Source organism: Anolis sagrei, chromosome 3 (genome assembly GCF_037176765.1).
Source record: "Anolis sagrei isolate rAnoSag1 chromosome 3, rAnoSag1.mat, whole genome shotgun sequence".
Classification (NCBI taxonomy): domain Eukaryota; kingdom Metazoa; phylum Chordata; class Lepidosauria; order Squamata; family Dactyloidae; genus Anolis; species Anolis sagrei.
Genome location: NC_090023.1, coordinates 83367897 through 83388768, shown reverse-complemented (window position 1 = coordinate 83388768; position 20872 = coordinate 83367897). Strand labels below are relative to the sequence as shown.

Below are 20872 nucleotides of genomic sequence, written 5' to 3'. Positions count from 1 at the left end.
GGAATAGGATGAGGGAACCCCTTCTCCCTGGCTCCTGAATGTCAATTGGAATGTATCTATTTGTTCTCTCCCTCCCCCCCCCCTCCCCCCTCTCTTTCTGATCTCATCTTGATTGGTGATGTACAATGGATACTCTTTAAGTTGCATGCCTTTGTTTAAGACTTTTGCTTTTTCTCATCTTTGCATTTTGACCTCTCCCTACTCTGTGTTAAAAGAGATGTAGTATTTGGAGATTTTTTTTGTCTTATTTGAACTTTAGAAGTTATGGAGTTAGAGAGAAGCTTAGGCCCTATTCTTTCATATCAAGGGATGTAGTTCTTACTTGTAAATAAACATTTTTGGTAACTTTAAAGATTGAACTGTGCTCAACATTCTTTTGCAGCTACACAACACTTCACCTTTCTGCTTGCGAGCTGACTGTTCAGTTAAGTTAAGTATCTTTCTTTCTTTTCTTTTCTTTTTTGGATGCTCTGCTATTGTGAAAGAATTCCCTAACAAAAGCCTCAATGTGAGTGTGGTCTCTGCCTGTGTCTCTCTGGGCCAGCCATGTGCCGGAAGGGCTTCTTCCTTGCCCAGCCATCTAGCCAGGCCTCCCTCCCTCCCTTCCTCTCATTGCCCCCCTTTGGGGGACAAGCAGAGCTTCTCCTTGGACTCCCGGCCTCACCATCCTCCTCAGGGCCCTTTGGGAAACTCAAACCCAGCCCTTTTGTGGGAGAAGCAATGCAACGGAGACCTGGAGCCATTTATGAGACATAACTCATCCAAAAGTCATAGGTCCGTGTTTTAATCTTAAGTTTTTTGTGTGGGTGCTCCTTGTGTTTCTTAATATTGCTTCGCATGTACAAATCTTACAAAGTTGATGTGACAAATGAGTTATAAACAAAGTTTTGCACAGCCCTGGTTGTTTCCATCCAAATTACATAATAGTGCTGACCATGCATAACTTGCTGTAAATCCCAAAATGGATGTGTACATCTGCACATTTATATATTATGCTGGGTGGGTCCAAGCATTCCTGTGAAATGCAGGTATCAGTATAATTGCTCATTTAATATAAAATTGTATCTTTACAGACAGTATTGGAGACAAGGTTTAGGCACACTTAAGTTTATTGAAATCAATAAGCTTACACACACCCAATTTTGTGCTGGATTATAGCTCTAGTTTTTATTACAGAGATACATCCTGAACACTGAAAATCACCTCTTCCAATAACATGCACAGCCATATCAAGGCTTATGTTTGTGCACAAGCCTGTATAAACCCAAATTCTATTTTAAAGTGATTGGATGCTTACGATTAGACAGTATTTAAGAATTTTACAATTTACTTTGTTACTGAAATGCTTAAAAGAAAATAAGGTTTATAAAGGGGAATACTGGAATAAAAATAATCATTGGAATTAGAAAATCAAAAAGTGATTGCATATGCCATGCCATGTATGTAATATAGACATATTGGTAACTTATAAGTTAGTATTATAAGTATTTTCTTCCCCTTCATTGTTGGATTGCAATAGCAAATCTGCAGGAAATGGAAAAAGAAGTTAGATTATATGATCCTACTGGAGCTATGCATATACGAATCTTACAAAGTAGATGTATGCATGTCTGCTTACAACAGGCAAGGTAAACAGCAGATCTCATCAGAATCTCTTACTGAGCATGAATGAACAACAAAATAGAGAGAACAGAGGAAAGCAGCTATGCCTACCTCACTAGCTACTCTTCTTACTTCAGAAAGTTAAAGAAGCATGGGTCTTGGCCACCAAAATTGCAAGCAGAAGTGGAGACGAGTGAAAGAAAAATTCATTCCATGTGCATTTTGAGGGAAGCTTTCAAGAAGTCTCTGTGTCTAGAAGGTTCAAAAGGTTTTTGTTTATATGCACATATTGTGATTTTGTTAGCTACACATATGCATTTTATATGTCTTAGATAAAAAGTTTGCTGAAACATGTTCAACTACTCTTCTTTTTCATGGTACAAAAATTGTGTTCCTATTTTTTAGAATGTTACTTTAGTGGAATCAAATTTTCTGTTAAAGAAGTAATTCCCAGAAACTACTTCATTAAACTCGCATATCTGAATGTGTGTATGCACCTTGAATTTGCCATTGTTTCTTAGGCAAGGACATTTGCCTGTTAAAAAACTAGTAAGATAGGCATTACTGTCCTAATTTCAGGGTATATCTACAGTGCAGAAATAATGCAGTTTGATAGCACTTTGAGAGCTATGGTTTGATGAGATGCCAGCACTATTTGTCAGAGAACAGTAAAGACTTTGAGAAAGTACAGCTCCCATGATTCCATAGCATGGAGTCATGGCAAGTGATATCAAACTGCATTTATTCTACCATGTAGATGCACAAAAACGATGCACCTACTGTAAAGAGTTAAAATTAAAAACAAGCCCTTCTTCTAGCAAGTCTTCTTCCAATGGCACAAGTTAGTCGCATTCAATAAAGATGGTCAGCGATTGTAATAGAATTATTTCCTCCTTGCAGGTGTTGTTCCTTTATCATTTTTCATTTAGTATAGGGGGCAATTAATTGTATTTCATTCTTATCTTTGCCATAATTAGTCAGCATTCCCCTTGAACAAGAAAGTTTTATTTTACAAGATGGGAGGTGTTCCCATCCAAGTTTTATTAGACTGCAGCTCCCTTCAACCAGCATAACCCAACATTGGGGGATAAGAGCTGCAGTCCAAACACATCTAGATATTCCTCATCCCTTACTTCTTTGTTCTTTCTTTAATTTTTTCATTTAATATCATTTTGAATTCCCCCATCTAATTTTTTATAGAAGATTGAGATTAAAAAAATATATGTTGAAAAAATGTACTTTATCTTTATCATTCCAGAACTTAATGTGGGTAGTTTTTTAAACAATATCAAGAGTGGCACATCTGGGAGCACCATATACCTTTACATTTGGCTTTTAATGAAGCCAAGTATAGCCAGTATGCCCCTGAGTGAATGCTATTTAAAGACTACCAAGTCTGTTGCAGAGGAAGCTGTCAGTATTTAAAAAAAAAAACAGTGATCATCTCATCTCCCCAGGCTGTAGATATATGTGTACAGAGCTACTGAGGGGTTAAGCAAAGCACAGAGCAGGGAAATCATAAGGCAATAAAAAGGGAAAGCAGTGAAAGAAAAGCAAGCAAATTAGAAACTTCCTTGTAATTATCTTAACTAGTAGGGTTGGAAGATAACCTTTTTTTTTTGTTCCTGTGTTTGCTTTGCTTTTTTATTTCTATATTTTGTTTCTGGAGAAAAATATAAATATAGTCAGCCCTCTGCACCCATAGCTTCAACCATTCACAACTTTAAAGTACCACATTTACTCAATTATAATGCTCCCCTGAATGTAATGTGCACATTACAAAAAACTGGGTTTGCTGTTGAATGTTTCTTAGGCTTATATGTGAACAGGAAGTCATGCACCTTTGCCAGCCTCACACAGTTCCCAACTGGCTTCATTCACAAGGCCTTCAAACCCAAGGAGGTTTTGAAGGTCTCATGAGTAGGTCAGTTGGAAGATGCACAACTCCCCATGCTTTCACTCACCCTTTGTTGTGTACATCCCGGATGACAGCCCAACAGTACAGGCAAGAATGTATCAGGCAGGCAGCCATAGCCAACAGGTAAGGGGAAGCTGTGCCCCTCCATTAGGCCAAGGTCTTGGGATGCTGAATCAATATGAGGAGGTGAGCTGGAATGGCTGCTGAGTGAGTGACAAATCCTATGGGAGAGGAGGAGGAAGTGTGGACAGTGGACAGCATCTTCATTAGGCCAAGCTCTCAGACTGCCAGGTTGAGGCCAGAGGGTGAGCTGGGTGAGATGGGGCAGCCACTGAGTGAGTGACTAACCCAACAGTAGAGAAAGTTGGAGCTACAAGGTTCCCATTTCCCTCAAGGCAGTGCTAAAGAAGAATGAACAAGAGAGAAGGGAGCGGGTGGGATTACATGGGTGATTCTAACGCACCACTGAATGTAATGTGAACCTCATTTTTGGTGGTATAATTCATCCAGAAAAGCATTTGACTTGAGTAAATATGGTATTGGTAAAAATCCAAAAAACAACCTTCAGTTTGTCACAAGGAGCACCTTTTTCCTATCTCACTGTCTATAAGGACACTTGAGCACTGACTATACAGAGATGATTCAGGTCCAGGCTATTTGGCTGACTGCATCCCCTTATATGAACCTGCCTGGGCCCTGAGATTTCCAGGAGAGGCCCTTCTCTCAGTCCCACCTCCATCTCAAGCTCGGTTGGTGGAAACGAGAGAGCAGGCCTTTCTTCTTGGTGGCTGCCCCTCGACTCTGGAACTCCCTTCTTCATAGGGAAGCCAGAATGGCCCACTCTCTTCTGGTGGGAGGTTAAACCTTTTTATTCAAACAGGCCAATAAAGATGAAGGTATTTGAGATCTGGTCAGGGAGTGCTGTGGTTTTGTGTGCTTTTATGGTTTTAACCTGAATTGTTTTTAATACTGTTTAAATATTTTTATATGTATATATTTTAAGTTGTATTGTAATGCTTTTAATTGTGAGCTGTTTTGAGTCTCTGTATGGAGAGAGAAAGCGGGATATAATAAACAATTATTATTATTATTATTATTATTATTATTATTATTATTACGCATCCACAGATTTTGGTATCCATGTAGGATTCTGGAACCAAACCTCAGACATCAAGAAAATGGAATGAGAAAATATATAGTTCGGTAAAAGGAAATAACCAGTATTCCAAGAAGGATAAAGTGATTCTATAAAGCTTCACTCTGAAGTAAATCAAATTATTTTCAGTGGGTCTTACTTTCAGCAAAGTGCTATGATATTACAAAGTAAATCTCAGACTGGATCTACACTGCTATATAGGTCAATATAGACCCATATAATGCAGTTAAACTGCATTATATGTGTCTACACTGACCAAACTGCAATATATGGCAGTGTAGTGTAGATACAGCCCCAAATATGCAGAAAATGGAAATGTAAGGTATTTCCAACTATAAAAAAAAATCACAAATAGTTCTCTTGCGTGCAAGTTATCATGTTTCAGACACTGTGCCCTCATTTTTTCTGAGACCTGAGCAAGCAACGAGCATGCCTAGAAACTCACTAGCCTTTAAGGGGGAGATTGATCTAAGCAGCCAAATAAATAGTACTCTAAATGTAACTTAGCAAAAATCTAAGTACAACCAGTCTATCAGTGGATAAAATTCTACATAGACAATGTACTTCCAATATCAGATGGGTTGAAATTGGGTTTAACTACCCATATTGTGGCATTATTTTTATTAGGCTAAACAAAGATGTTGCCATAATATGAACTTTGGAATTCTTTCATGGCTAATAATGCTACCTGTTCAATTCGTGTAGGTTAAATATAAAAAGGAGGAGTACCATACCTAAAGTATCTAGAAAGACTAGTTCAAAACCACAAACTTCAGACTTATACCAATCCAATTTAGCTGTATTTGTCAGCATAATATTGATATCTCATTTTTGTGACCCTATTTTCATTCAAGATAAACTTCTTTCTCTGTCTCTTGCTTTATTTACTCACAAGGGATTGGATTTGATGACACTGGAAGAGAAATCTGTGTCAGGTTCACTAGCTTTGCATTGCCATTTAAGTCCTGATGAAACGGAAACTTCTGTTTAAAGTAGGACACATTTGCTTGTGATTTTCTGTATTTTTAATTTACTCCTTAATTTATACAGCCTTCAGTTAAAATTTAAAAGCAATTTTAGTAAAAGAATACATTTCTAAGCTCTCTGGCATAGCTTTGCAAGACTTAAATGTAGTAAACTCAAAAATAGTGTTCTCATTTACCACTCCATTCCATCCCACAACAATAAGGGAGCAATAGAACTGGTGTGGTTACATTACAAAGTCATTTGCCAGTAAGCAGTGTGTGTGTGTGTGTGTGTGTGCGCGCGCACGTGTGACTGCTGTCATATGAAAAGCCAATGATGGCAAACATAGCTCTCTTGCAGACTTAAGAAAAGGTGTATCTACCAGAATTCCCACTTCCACACAAGGGCTAAAGGTGTAGTTGACCTAGCAAGCTTTACTTCTGTCTGCCTTGTAAGAATACAATCACAACAACATGTTCTACGTTGTTGTTTAAAACAGCTCTTGTCCGTTTTTCTTTTACTTCATACTGAAGGCAATTTTGCCTCACCCGTTGCTATCCAAGATGTGCCAAGTAAATATCTCCCAAGGGAATCAAAAATAATAATGATAATAATTTCAGCAAAATAGCATGTGAATGTCATGGTTGGTGTTAAGAGAAGTGAGTGAAGAGTGCCATCTACAGGCTGTACATTGCATCAGTGAATGATAGCTGAAGAGGTAAAAACCACATGAGTTAATATATCTTATCATCCTTAGACATTATTTTATTAACAGAACATACAATTTAATATCTCCTTCACTCCCTCAGTGTTCCTGATCATAGGCAGAGTGGTCCTGTTCAGTGTTTCAACCCCAATTCTTAAATATTTTATGTTGAGCATTAGTCCAAAGATGGATTTTTAAGATTGTTGAACATACATCAATGCCTGAATAATTTATTTTTTAATAAAATATCCAAGTATAGCAAACACTCCAACATTTCACTGATGTGTACTGGGACTCATGTGGCTGGGCCATGTCAGAGTTTAGTCCTGTGGTTGGGCAAAAAGATAAGGAAAAACATGCAAAACTACTATTTTAAGTACAAACAAGCCAGGGACTTTATGCAGAATTTAGGAAAATCTGAAAGTTTTAAAATTAGTAAAGACATTATTCTGCACATGTTTGTGCATGCATGCACCATGTTTAATAATAAATATATTATTATGTAATGCATTCTTATACATGTAAAATCCATTTATCAGACCTGCTAAAAAAACCCACCACAGAATTGTAGAATACAAATAGGATTTTTGGGGGGGGGGGGTGTTTATCTATGAGTATAATACTTCTAGCTCTAGGAGATAAATGTAATACAATGTGTTAAGAAAGTTATAGGCAGATATTCTTTATTGCAGTTATGAATTTGTAACTGAAGTTATGGATCCATAACTGTTCCATATTTTGTAGCCATATGCCACCCAGCCTACCTTCATTGCCAATCGTCATACTGAGCAAAGCAAGTCTGTTCAACCTGCCAGTCAAGGTACAAGGAGAATGACATTTCCATCCCAGAAACAAGCCAGACTAAGGCCCCAGATAGACTGGCAGTATAATGCAGGTTGAACTGGATTATATAGTAGTCCAGTGCAGTTCAATCTGCACTATATGAGTCTACACTGACCATATATGCAGTTCAAACAGCATTATATGGCAGCGTAGATGAGGCTTGAGATACAGAAGCTGAATCTCTCTTACAATTCCTTATTACAACCTCACTCATGCAAGAGGACTGGAAATACTAACAAAGTAGCCAATATAGATATTTGGAATAACTGAAGAGGAAACCTGATTGTCCTAGAGAAATAGCCCCACTGAGAAGGCCAGTGTGGTATTGTGATTTGAGAGTTTACCACTTTGGAAACCATGGCTCGAATTCCCACTTAGCCATGAAAATCCACTGGGAGACTTTTTCACTCACAAGAGAAAGGCAATTCCTCTCTGGTCAAATCTTGCAAAAGAAACCTCATTGCAGATTTGCCTTAATTCATTTTTGTGTGAGTCAGGAGCAAGTTGAGAAACTGTAAATCACTGGGGGTTTAGCACAGCTGGTAAATCGCAAGCAATTATAAGAGCTATCAACCAAAAGATTGCAAATTTGAAGCCCCGGGTCAGCATGGGCTGCCAACTGTCAGCCCAGCTTACTGTTGACCTAAGCAGTTTGAAAACAGCTGTTGCTGTGATTAGAGAAATTATGTACCTCTAAAAGTGGGGGAGGTGTTTTACGATGCCATAAAGAAAGAAGAACAGAAAATGCTGGGCGACCAAAGGGAAAGAGGAAGTCCTGATGGCTCTTTGTCATAGAGGACCAAGCGACAGCACCCCTTGTGGCTGGATTCAAACCCAACCTTCCATGGCAACAAAAAAAAAGCTGGGCATTGAGTCAAAACAACACACCTCCTTCTTTTCTGTCTGTCTCTGTATTGTCTATACAAAACGGCCTTGGATGTTTGCCGTGTATGTGTACTGTGATCTGCCCTGAGTCCCCTTCAGGGTGAGAAGGGCATAATATAAATAAAATGTTGTTGTTGTTGTTGTTGTTGTTGTTATTCTTGTGTGAGAGAATTGGCCATCTGCAAAGACATTACCCAGGGGATGCCTGGGTGTTTTCATGTTTTAATATCCTTATGGGAGGCTTCTCTCATATCCCCACATGGGGAGCCAGAGCTCACAGAGGGAGCTCTTCCGCGCTCTCCCTGGATTCAAACCTCTAACCTGTCAATCTTCAGTCCTGCCTTAAGTCATAAACGATTTGGAGGCACACAACAAGAAGTGTTACTGAACTTACTGAGCCTTCCTTTTGTAAAGATTGTATTTTTAATTTAGTGTATTATTGCAATGTGAGAAAAAAATCCTTTTCAAATTTCTCCCAGCATCTGACAAATTACAAATTATTTTCTGTGGCACTGTGCATTCTAAGCACAAAAGATTAATACATTAAAATGGGAAGTGAAGGGTTAGAGAAAAGAAAACCTGTACAACTAAACCTTAAAATATATAGCTTATTCAAATAAAAAAATCAAATAAAGAATGCATATGTTCAATATTGATTCCATTTGGGGAAAATCAGAGATGGAAGAAGAATCATGAACCCATAAAAAAGAGGGATTTAGAGATCTGTGTCTGGTACAGAATTTTGTGTTACAAATCAAACAGGATCTCCTGAAGAAGAAAAAACATTATGGATGATGTAAGAAATTTTGAAAATGGGAATATAGTTGACTCCAAAATTTAGGAGGTGCTTGTTGCGCTAAGCATATTTCAGTCAAGTCCAATACAGAAGACACAGTAACATTGCACCCAGACAAGAGGAAAAAGAACAGAAAAACTTTACTCTTAGCAGCAGAGTTAAAACATAAACTTGCAATGTTACAAACAGTGCAACAAACGTACATAGTCTTTGTAAGCAATACAGAATAAAGCTTCTTTGTCCTCATCCAAATGAGAGAGCAGTAGAAATGGTTGAGCAAAATGCCTGAGCAAAGGCGCCTCAGAGCAAAAGTTGAACTGTATTCTAAAAACCATACAGTTATAATCCACCGGGTGTGGTCCAAACTTACTAGTTAACCTACATTTCTACTGCTCTCTCATTTGGATGAGGACAAAGAAGCTTTATTCTGTATTGCTATTCTGTATTGCCTACATTAGCAGCTGCACATAATGATTAACAGCATAAAGTTTTCTTTAACACACACACATACTTGATCCTGTTACGATTTACTGTAACAGAGCTGCCTGAGCCTTGCTTAGGACATGTAGCAGAGAAACTAATGTCATACACATAGCTATACAAATGTAGTATGCAAAGTAAGTTCCATTGGAAACCATTAGAGGTCTAAACCTGGAGTTCCCTATGAAGTATAAGCCATCAGAGGTCATTACTTGCTATGGCACTGTGACAGTTTGCCAGATGAGGCAACTGATGTGTTTTGACACATCTGTACTCACCAGATGTGAGTATTTTAACTTTTAGTAAATTACTAAGTAACAGGAAACATGAATAGGGGTCCAGTTAAGTATCTGCTTGGTTCCCTTGTCCAAATAAAGACCAGGCTTCTTCATACCTGCTTTGCCTTCATACTGGCAGCTCCGATACAGAGAAACAAAAATTTCACAGCTGGGACAACACTTCCGAGTTTGTAATGATCTAAAATGGAGTAGTCATAGAGGTATCCAAAACTACTGTACACATGACAGGTAGGGATTTTTTTTCTCCATACAGAAAGTCTTGGAGTAGCAACAAAACAAAAGGGGAATATAAACAATGCTGGCACAAGCATTTGTCTTACAATAAAAAACCTTGGTTGGAAAGCTGTGAATGCTTCTGTTTCCAACAAATTCATTTACAACAAAAATGGGTGCATTGTCTTGAAAATATAAAGCACTGTGCAAGGGAGGGGGCACTTATGTCAGCTACACACACAGTGCTGTGCAGGTGTGTGTGTGTGTGTATATACATATACATACATACATATATATATATATATATATATATATATATACACACACACAAAATGGGGTTGCCATATGTTAAGTGGCCCTTAACTGCACATTGATTCTGTTGATAATCTGACCTGGTATTGTCTTCTTTTCATTAACATTATAGGCTGATTCACAAGTTTTATCTTGAGATCTGCTTCAGATAGAACTATTGAGTAAGGTATGCATAAAATCTACTAATTGTATCATTTTCTAAAAACATAGCCATATTTGTTCTAGTAAAGGAAATTGGATTTTGAGGCACTTTAAAGTTATTAAAGAATATATTCCTGTGAACATGCTGCATCTTATTAGATGCAATATAGGCACATTATTGGTCAGGTGAAGAATTCCCGATCACCAAAAACATATACATAAATCTCAGGTAACTCTTCATATATCCAATGAAATGCTCAGTATGCCTCTTATGCATATCACCCCTATCCCAAAGCCACTCCACTCATTGCCAATTAATTTCCAGGCAAAGTATAAGGAGTTGGATTGACCTTTAAAGTACTACAGAATACCTACAGGATCGCCTTCTCCTGTATAGTCTGCCTCAAACACTGAGGTCATCTTAGGGGGTAGCTCTGCTCCAGCCTGCCAGAAGCCGACTGGCAACCACTACCAGAGGACCTTTACATCGGCCACCCCATGACTGTGGAATGACCTGCTAGTAGAGTTCCAACAGCTAAATCAGCTGTCGGAATTTAAGACACAAGTGAAGACCTGTCTCTTCTGGCAGGCCTACCCAGACAGCTCTAATGATGAATTTTAAACTTCCATTCTATGTCTAACTTTTGCTTTTGTATTTTAATATTATTTTATGGAAATATGCTTTAATATGTGTATTCTACAGAGTGTTTTTAAATTATTATGTGTTTTTATTGTGTGTTTTGGCAATGTTGTGACCTGCTCAACCTGTGAGGAGACGTGTGTAATAATAATAATAATAATAATAATAATAATAATAATAATAATAATTCTCATTTGCTGTGACATACTCTGTTTTTGTGTCAGTAAAATAATAATAATAATAATAATAATAATAATAATAATAATAATAATAATGTCTATCCCTTCTCCAAAGTGCTTGAGACTAGAAACGTTTTGGTTTTGATTGTTTCTTTATGGATTTTGAAATATTGCATATACATGAGATATCTTGAAGATCAAATCCAAGTCTAAACACTAAATTCATTTACTTTTGTTTTATAGCTTAATTTTATATGCAACATTTGAGAGATTTTGTGCATAAAACAAAGTCTGTGTATATTGGACCATCAGAAAGTGGAGGTATCACACTCTCAGTCATCCATTTGGATAATTCTGGATTTTGGAACATTTTCAACTTTCTAGAAGAGGGATACTGGACCTGTAGATTACATCATAATAAAATATGTCAGTCTGGAAGATGTCACAAGGTTCCTTCTTGTATAATTATCTGCATATAACTAACTATATTAATATAATAGAGTTCAGACTCTTTTAAACCAAGAATATCAAACCAATATCAGAAAGCATAAATAAAATTTAGTAGAATTGCCTGAAAAAGTTTATTCATATGAAAGCTACAGCGCAAAACATTCTGGAAAGTTTTCACAGAAATTAAGGAGACACTGTAAGTCTTGTTATTTAGCTATTTTAGAAGGAAATACAGATATACAAATAATAACTTTTCCAAAGAGTTAAAAACAACATATTATAGTACATTTTCATGTATATAATACTAATTTACTAACAAAGGGAATTGATTTCCATGGATATAGGGAAACAATTAAAACTAGAATAATATATCCAAACAATTGGAAAAGAATATTGAAAGAGTACTAGATAGATATGAGAAGATATGACAACAAGTTTTGTCATTGAATGACAAAAAGAATGTTCCTATAGAGGACATCTGAAACTTTAGAAAAGTTGAATGATGTGTATAATAATACCTGTGTGGAAGATATTTTTGTAAAAACTCTCTCTCTCTCTCTCTCTCTCTATATATATATATATATATTTCTTTTATCTCCCCAAACCATCTTCTTCGGTGATACAGCAGATATGTATATAACTCTAATCTACTACTAACCAGAGCTCCATAACCCCACACCCCTTTTTATTTTTATCTTTTGTATGTGTATGTGTACAATATTATATGTTTCTATTTTATTTTATTTTTAAAGGTATAATAATAAAAACTATTATCAGAAAAAAAGAAACCAGCTTTATTGTGCCATAAATACTTTAGGTAAACTTCTTAGAGATGTTTCCCCAATAATTTACAGATTATTTTTATTCCCCTTGTTTTTCTTTTCAATACTGAAGTAAGTCCCATAAAATTAAATTATACTTCTAATTATGTATGCTTATATTCCTCTGTTTGGAGAGATGGCTGCCAGAGAGATGATTTTAAGAAGTCTTTTGCTCTTTCTTCATTATTTCTCTATAATAATACAATTCAGAATCTGTCACAACTATTCCTTAGAACAAGGAACAATCTTTAAGAGACCATGTACAGAATATTGATGGGGTGGAACACTGCTATTTGTATTATCCATGAGGTCAGCAAATGTATGAGATTATGAAATATCAAAAAAAAAAAAGCCCACAAGTACATATATAGGATATATTCTATTTTGATTCCCTTGGTTATTGCTTTTAATCTGGATGTGTTTATCAGCAGCACTTTTCAAGGATTGTCTTTGCAGGGATACAATATATATTCTGATCACACACTGTCTACTCATCCATATTGGTGATGAATTATTTGCAGACACGTTGCAGCAATTTAAAGTACAACCTTGGTGTGTATGGTGGTTGCAGTATTCTACATTTCACTTTTCAACTAAATTTACTTTCACCACTTTGAATGCCAACTGCACCTCAGTGAGGAAAATTTACAACAAATCTGTACACTACATTTTTAAAAAAAGAAAGAAAGAAGACCCATGAAATGTTTCTTAAGCTTATTTCAGCACCAGCCTTTCTTGCTGTGTTCATTTCCAAGGATGAGGAGACAAACTTAGAGTGCAGAGTCTTGTCAGTTTTGAGTAGCCAGGTGAACTAAAATGTTGAAGAAGGAGAAACTCCCCAGCATGGCAAGAGCTGGCTGTGACATTCAGAATTAGTGACAGTTCCGTAATTAGCTGTTCTTTCTTCCCCACCTCTATCAAAACGCACCTGAGTAGCTTCATAAATGAATTGGAAAGTTAGCAAAGGTCAAAAGGACAGTGAACAGTATGGATTTCAAATCTCAAAACAGTTCGGGGGGGGGGGGGAAATAAAGAAATACAGGAATATATTATCAATTCTGTCACACATAGATACCCACATACAATATTTAATTGTCTGGTTATCCTTTAGCATTGAGTAAACTGGCCAAGAAAGGGGAAGCACGAAATAGCAGAACTGGTGAAGGAGCGACTGAACCAAGTGCTAGCCAAAACTTAGAATCATAGAATCATAGAATCAAAGAGTTGGAAGAGACCTCATGGGCCATCCAGTCCAACCCCCTGCCAAGAAGCAGGAATATTGCATTCAAATCACCCCTGACAAATGGCCATCCAGCCTCTGCTTAAAAGCTTCCAAAGAAGGAGCCTCCACCACACTCCGGGGCAGAGAGTTCCACTGCTGAACGGCTCTCACAGTCAGGAAGTTCTTCCTAATGTTCAGATGGAATCTCCTCTCTTGTAGTTTGAAGCCATTGTTCCGCGTCCTAGTCTCCAAGGAAAAAACTGGGCTCGTCCGGGATTTGAACCCGGGACCTCTCGCACCCGAAGCGAGAATCATACCCCTAGACCAACGAGCCGGCCTTAGGAACTGTAAAAGTTGCCAACTGTGAAGTCTTGGCTCTGCCTTTTCCTCTCCTCTGCTTTAGTTCCCCCTGTTTATAGGGTTTCTCAATAGTATAGATACTTTCCTTCGTATTAGTTTTGGGTGGAACTTAAAATCCCCCCAGAGGCCAGTCTTAGTTGGTCTATTCTATTTCCCTGTATAGAGCTCTCTTGCTGGACTCCTCCTTTTTCTACAATCACTAGAGGCTTAGGGCATTGTCTGGTATTCTAGGCCCAAGAAATCCAAAAACAGGCATTCTTAGCACCTGCATTCAGCAGTATTTTTATACCAGCAGTCCAAAGGACAACAGAAGCTTATGACTAGCTTATGCTTCACAAGAAAGAAGGTTAAGACACTAGGTTCTTGTGGGTTTTTTCGGGCTATAGAGCCATGTTCTAGAGGCATTTCTCCTGACGTCAGGAGAAATGCCTCTAGAACATGGCTCTATAGCCCGAAAAAACCCACAAGAACCTAGTGATTCCAGCCATGAAAGCCTTCGACAATACAAGGTTAAGACAGTTTATAACTATCGCTTTGCATCGGAGGCAGAAGACTGCAGAGAGATGACTGCAGCCAGCAAAGGCTCCTTTTGTAATGTATTGTTTTAAGTTACCTTATGATAGTCCTAGGTGGAGTTAACCCTTTATTCACCTTTTCCCAGTAAACTCATTTTGGTTATCTTTTCACCTTGCCTAAAGTGTCTCTGTCTGCTAAGGGTCTTAATCTTAATAGAAGGTGGAGTTAACCCTTTATTCACCTTTTCCCAGTAAACTCATTTTGGTTATCTTTTCACCTTGCCTAAAGTGTCTCTGTCTGCTAAGGGTCTTAATCTTAATAGAAGGTACACAGATAGCCCCCAAGAAAAGCCAGGCATTATAGTTTTCCCATAGGCTCGGGCATGCCATCACACCAACATAGAGATGTAACATGTATAGTAGCTGTTTAGAGGAAAAATGGATTTTGGTACAAGGGTTATAACTAAAGTGGGAATGTTGGGATTAGATGCAATTTCATAAATTTATGGAATATAGGAGACATAGTAAATGTCACAGTGAAGTAAGGAGAAAAAATATTTAAAATCAACTTCTGATATCTCACAATAGATGCAACATATTAAAGATTTCTGGAACCTACAGCTTTTTCATTGCAACAATGAAGCTCATGAATTCATTTCCATTGTTAGATGTGCTTCTGCACAATAAAAACAGTGAAGCAAAGAATATTGTATCTAAGTGGAAGAATTTGAGAATGTACTTTTACCTCATCAAAGTGCCTTCCACTTGGAGTTCTCAGCATGCTGCCCACACTAAAGATTAACACATAGAACTCGTTCACCTTAATTGTCCAGCTTTAGCCAATAAAAATACTATGTAGCTGGTTTTTCATACCATGAGCTGCCCAGCCAATTCAGCACAAGCTACCAGCAGCAGCAGTAAGAACTTGGCTGAACAGCACAGTAAGAAACCCATTGAAAGTGCCCTTCACTATTGAGTACAGGTGCTCTTTCCTGTAGGTGGCTCCAAAGCAGTGACTTCAGGGGCACAGTGAAGAGTCAGTGAGTCTCAAGATATCACCAAGGGAATTTTTTTAAAGCCCTCCTTTAATGAGTTCACAGAGAGCAGATGCATTTTTCAAAGCCTCAGCAAAAATATGGCCTCTCACTGCCACAGGAACTTCATCTGAAGAGTCAAAACAAGGGAGAGAGTTCAGGAGTGTTGCAAGTCCCTAGACTCTGAAAGATAGATGCCATAGATCTGTCAGTAGTGTTGTTCCCTTCATGCACAATCTGGATTTCTCCTAAAGAAATAATTTAGTGGAGGGAATATACTGAAATCTATAACAGCACAGATAGGAAAGTGGTGGCTAGCTTCATAACTGGCAGAGTAGGAAAGAGGTAAAAAGGATTTCCCCCTTTACATTTACACATTTACACACTCATGCAAAAGATTGTACTGTGTATACAGGTGTGACTAGGGCAGTGGTTCTCAACCTGGAGTCCCAGATGTTTTTGGCCTACAACTCCCAGAAATCCCAGCCAGTTTACCAGCTGTTAGGATTTCTGGGAGTTGAAGGCCAAAAACATCTGGGGACCCCAGGTTGAGAACCACTGGACTAGGGAGACCAAGCCCCCAAATAAGAATCCCTCCCTTTGAATCTTCCTCCAGTCTTTTACATTTCTAGCAATGCAGAGAATGAAACGTTTGAAATCATTCATATTTGGAACTCTTATATTTGTTATGATAACATTCCAAGGAGGCTAAGATCTTCTGGGGTGCCCCTGCTATACTTGCCACAGAATAAAACTTCTTGCAGGGTATATTGCTCGACAAAGACTAGCTGATCCACCCCTCCAGAGGACACTAGGTGAAGTGCTCACCTCAAAAGTTGAGCTTTTTGTGATAATTTGAACCCAACCACTTGACGAAGGCTCTTGCGAGTCGAAACCAGTCGTAGGTTGGAGTCAATTCATGTGACTACTGGAGTCTACTCATATGAAATAAAGAACAGGACATTTACTCACTTGAAGACTGTGTTTTATATTTCAAGAGAAGACCAGTTGTTTCTACTTAATGTGAATGTGGCAGTCCTGTTTTTTTGATATGTGTATGTGTATTTTATATATTTAGTTAATTTGGTTGTTTTCATATTGCCACAATCAGTGTATTTTGGTCTCCACAGTGTCAGGGGAACCCATTTTTCTTTTCTGGGCTTGCCTAATCTCACCAGGTAGCGAGTTCCAAAGCCCGGGGGGGGGGCACAGCGGAGAAGGCTCTCTCCCTCATTCCCACAAGTCATGCCTGTGATGGAGGAAGAGGCAAAAGGAGGGCCTCCCCAGAGGATCTAAGAGATCGTCCAGGTTTATGGTAGGAGAGTAGGAGATGTAGTCACGAAGGTAGGCGGGTCCCAAACCATTCAGTGCTTTATAGGTGATAACCTGCACCTTGAATGGGGAATTATGAATTATGGTGAAGATAATTCTCTTTACAACAGATATGGATAATGGGGGTGGGAAGAATCACATCTGCCTTTTCTGTTGGCGATGTGGCAAATATCAGTATATATGGCCCCATCCCTTTCTCCACTTTTAACCTACTTGTTTCCAGCTTGGACACATAGTGCCTTTCCTGTATGCCTATCTAATCCATCCTGTTTGTATTCATGCAGACTAAAAATGTACATGTTTGTCCTATTGTATAACAAGATGATGATACTCAAAGTTTTCCAAACTACTCAGTTGTACTTGAATGTTTTCAAAGTGGGATCCTGTCATTCCATACACCAGATAATGATTAAAATTATGAAAACATTTATAATTCCAGTGCTAGCATATTCCCCTTAAAATCCTCATTACTTTAAAAACAGAGATAGTTATTTAATAATTGCAAAGTAGAAAAGATACATTGTATATTCTATTGAGGCTTTGATGAGGTGTTAATGAAATACCACACCAAGAAAGAAAAAGTAAAAAATTAAGCTCCTTTGTGTCTGCTTCAGTTGCTAGAGCAGGTGCCACACTCTTATTGGTTTAATACCTGACATCAAAGCAGTATTGAGAATCCCTCTGGAGAGTAATGCTTCTGCATGAGCTGATATGTTTAATAAGGCGTAACTAATTTCTTTCATGCTTTTTGATAACAGCAAACATGCTTTCTCCAATTAAATAAAACGTGCTTAGCATACTAGTCCAGGCTTATGTGGACCTTGAGCATTATGCACCTTTCTTTCATTGACCTCTACATAGAATCAAAATGCCACAGTTTTCGCCCTCATATTGGCAATACCTCCCACCAGGACCAAAGCTATCAATATTGCCAGTGGCTACAATACTTCCATTTAAATCAAAGTGTTCACCAATGGTTTATCTTCATCCTGGAAAGAAGGAAGCAGTGGAGTGTCTCGTGGTTGTACCTAGAGCCCGGTTTGTTTTCCTACTTTTATAATAAATTGTACATGACAGCTATCTGGTTACTTTGGGTTTTTTCCCCTTACTTTTACTTACTTACTTAGGCGATCCCTCGTTGGACGAGTAAGATGGTCTTCCATTATGCGTTTCCTTGTGGGTTCGTAGGTGGCTGTGGAGCCCTATTCTTAACCCGCATCTTCTCCCACAGTGAGGGCATTGGTTTCCAGGTGGAAGGCGGTCCCGGTCGGGGTTGGCTTGACGTGCCTTCCTCCTGGCATGTTTCTCTCTTTCGCCCTCCAGTCGTGCCTCCTCGAATTCTGTAGCACTGCTGGTCACAACTGACCTCCAGCTGGAGCGCCCAAGGGCCAGGGCTTCCCAGTTCCCAGTGTCTATGCCAGAGATTTTAAGGTTGGCTTTGAGGCCATCTTTAAATCTCTTTTCCTGTCCACCAACATTCCGTTTTCCGTTCTTAAGTTCAGAGTAGAGCAACTGCTTTGGGAGGTGGTGGTCAGGCATGCGGACAACGTGGCCGGCCCAGCGGAGTTGATGGCAGAGGACCATCGCTTCAATGCTGGTGGTCTTTGCTTCTTCCAGCACGCTGACGTTTGTCCGCTTGTCTTCCCAGGAAATTTGCAGGATTTTCCGGAGGCAGCGCTGATGGAATCATTCCAGGAGTTGCATGTGACTTTGGGTTTTTTCCCCTTACAGTGCCAGACGTTTCCATTTGCTGCACTGCCTTATCCTCTATGGCAACAGGTTGCATTTACAATGGAAAGAGATTCATGGTTCCCTTGCAGCTAGCCATACATAGATAAAGCAACCTGAAAAGAGACCCTTTCACTCCATTTTTAAAGGTGGGAGTAGGGTTTTATACCACTGATCAGTTTCCACTGTTCAAGGACACTCTATTTTAATTTGCACACTCTAACAAATCATGCACTAATCCTCCCATCAACTTCATGGGAAGTGCTTGGTTGAAAAGGTGTCACATCTAGATATGCAGAGTCTTGCACAGTTACAATTTTATCTCTTTTATCTAAACTGGTTAGCTAAAATGAAGAAGTGGGGATAATGGTTTTCTGTGGTTTGTCAAGGTATGATCCAGCAAAGAAGTGCAATTACACTGTTACATTATGAATGCCATATGTGTAGGGGCAAACAATAACTGCAGTCGTTCAAGTTGACATGTTCATCTTTCTGTTATAGAAAGTTCCACTATGACCAATAGCTAATAAAGGGATAGGGTATGTTTATGTTTATGGAGAGCTATCAGGATTCAATGCATCTTTCAAGGTCCTGGTGCTTTGCAGAAGGAGCTATGAGTAAAACAAGCAGATGTCGCTGTTTTGGAATAGGCCACCAGAACCAACATGACATAACCAAGAAAGAAAGATTCAACTGAACTCATCCGGACAATCCCTTCTGAAAGAGCTTCTTTAGAGCCAACACAACACAGGAGCCTTCCTGTGTTAGGAGCGAAGCCTCCCATGACACTTCCATTCCATTTGGTTCAGGGCTTCAACAGAAAATGCAATGACATTGTGTGATGGGCAGTGTGCCCATCCATCACTGGACTGTCCCTTTGGCATCCTAGGATGCTACAAAAAGTAAGTGTGATGAGCTCCTTTGACATTCATGCTGATTTTGACAGTATGGCAACATAGAATCATAGATTCATAGGATCATAGCATTGGAAGAGGCCACAAGGGTTATCTAGTCCAACCTGCTGCCATGCAGGAACATCCAGTTGAAGCACTCCTGACAAATGGCCATCCAGCCTCTGCTCAAAAACCTCCAGAGTACAATACTTCATTATACTCCAAGGCAGCATATTCCACTGTCAAACAGTTCTTACCATCAAGAAGTTCTTCCTAATGTTTAGGTGGAATCTTTTCTTCTGCAATTTGAATCCATTGCTCTGTGTCCTAATATCCAGGGCAGAAGAAAATAAACTTGCCCTCTCCTCCTTAGCACCTCATTTTTATTGTGTCCGCATTACTGAGCACCAGACAATTTTAAATAGGCATGTCTAAAGTAAATGAGGTGCACAAATGGAAATGGAAATTCTTCAGCCATGAAATCCAGAGGAACACCCACATACTTCATTCTTTCTGCTACCAAGCCATCTTTCAAGAGAATGAGCTGTTGACATGATTTTTGATGTCCTGAAGTACCATTCCTGAAGACTAACAGAACACAGTGTTTTAGTCCAATATATTAGATAAGCCAAAATAGGCCCCTCTAGGTTTGTATAACTGCTAACCTAAACCTGTCTTCTCAAATCTAAGCTGTTACGTTCTACCATGAGAGTTCTGTGAAAAGACAAGAAATTTCTGAAGAAGAAAGGCAGAAAAGTATGCACAAAATTATTTTATAGCTTTCTATAACGTTTTCTTTGCTGAAATTACTTCTATTAATCCTTCTTGAAACATAAACTTTCAACTCCATTTTGTAAGAAAAAAGTTTTATTGTATAAATCAATATTAATTCCCAAGTTATAATATTGACATTTTTAAGTCTAAAAAAGAAATATTGTACTGCTATAAAGACGACCTGCATGTGGGTTTAGAATGGGATTTTAATATAGTTTAAAAGAAAATTCAGAGGAAACATTATATGCTCTAAATAAGTGTTTGTGGCTCTAGTTGTTACCACCCTGGAGTGATATACATGAAACAGCTGTAAACATGCTGATGAAATAGCAGCTGGTGCACTGGACCATAAAATTAATATGCATCAAAAGGGTGGGGTGATCATCAGGAGATAGTGTGTTCCATAAAGTTTGTATAGGCAATTCAAACAGATATGTTGAGGAATATGTGGTTCAAACAACTAAGTCCTTTTATTACTAAACTGTGCTTCATAGCAATATGGGATAGATAGGAAGGAATATTGTTTTTTCTTAAGGTTTTCATATTTGTGGGAAAAGTTCAAATGAATTGAAAACCCATCTACACTACCATATAATGCAGATTCAGA

At 38.4% G+C, this 20872-nt stretch overlaps 1 non-coding gene across 1 annotated transcript; it reads right to left on the bottom strand.

Moving 5' to 3' along the window:
* Window positions 1-13891: 13891 nt before the first annotated feature.
* On the bottom strand, window positions 13892-13963 carry TRNAP-CGG (transfer RNA proline (anticodon CGG)). The gene has a single exon. It is a non-coding gene; the product is annotated as a tRNA-Pro (tRNA).
* Between the last annotated feature and the right edge of the window lie 6909 nt (window positions 13964-20872).